This window comes from Musca autumnalis, unplaced genomic scaffold (genome assembly GCF_047663935.1).
Source record: "Musca autumnalis isolate F117 unplaced genomic scaffold, ASM4766393v1 scaffold_5, whole genome shotgun sequence".
NCBI lineage: Eukaryota > Metazoa > Arthropoda > Insecta > Diptera > Muscidae > Musca > Musca autumnalis.
Genome location: NW_027412088.1, coordinates 196,531,249 through 196,532,523, shown reverse-complemented (window position 1 = coordinate 196,532,523; position 1,275 = coordinate 196,531,249).

Sequence of the window (1,275 nt, the reverse complement as noted above, 5' to 3'; positions counted from 1 at the left end):
GACCGTTCATTGAACTTATGCCCTTCACAGTGGTAACGGACCATAGCGCACTGAAATGCACTGAAAACCCTCTTATTGATTTGGAGTCGCCAGAATTTAAGAGCGAAGAATATTTGCAGTTGATCAAAATGGTGTCAGAGAACCATGATAGCCTGCCTGACTTAAAGATATCTGATTCTTTCGTTTATAAAAAAACTTTACCATCCGATGGCACGCCTGTGCATGAGAATTTCATTTGGAAACTGTGGACTCCCCCTGGTTTAACCCAGTCTCTTATTGAAAATGCTCATGTTTCTTCGGTAAAAAGCCATTGCGGCATTGGGAAAACGATAGCGGCTTTGCGACAATATTTTTATTGGCCTAAGATGGCCCAACAAGTTCGAAAATTTATTAACCACTGCATTGTTTGTAAACAATCCAAAGCCCCAAATCACATTTTAAGACCCAAGATGGGAACCGAAACCGTTACCGATAGGCCTTTCCAAAAGATTTTTATAGATTTTATTGGACCTTTTCCGAGGTAAAGGTTGGGAAACACGTATATCTTTATTGTGTTAGACCACTTGACAAAATTTGTCTTATTGAAACCACTAGCCAAGGCGAACTCGAAAAACGTTATCAAATTCTTAGAATCCGAGGTATTTCACAGATACGGCGTGCCACAGATTGTTCATTCCGATAACGGAAAGCAATTCACTTCCTCAGAATTTTCTTCATTTTTAAATAAATATGGATGCCGACCGATTAGAAATGCCGTGTATTCGCCGCAGGCGAATGCATCGGAACGCGTAAATAGGACTATAATCGCGGCGATCCGAACTTATGTTTCGGAAGATCAACGCGATTGGGACCGAAATATATCATCCATAGAATGTTCTTTGAGGTCCACTTTTCACACTACAATTGGTTGTTCACCGTATTTCGCATTATTCGGCACCCACATGGTTACACACGCGAGCACTTATGATTTAGCACACAAACTAGGAGTTTTGGAAGATGGTTTAGTTGAGGTAGTTCCGAAACACGATATTTTGAATTTAGTCCGCGAAAAGACTAAAACGAATATCCACGATTCTTTTGAAAAATCTGCGACTCGGTATAACACTAGGACTCGTGACGTCAGTTTCAAACCGGGGCAGGAAATACTTAGGCGCAATTTTGTTTTAAGTGACGCTTCGCGCCATCTTAACTCAAAGTTATGTCAAAAGTTTGTAAAGTGCAGAGTTGCCAGACAGATTGGAAATTCCTTGTATGAAATTGAAGACCTTCAGGGAA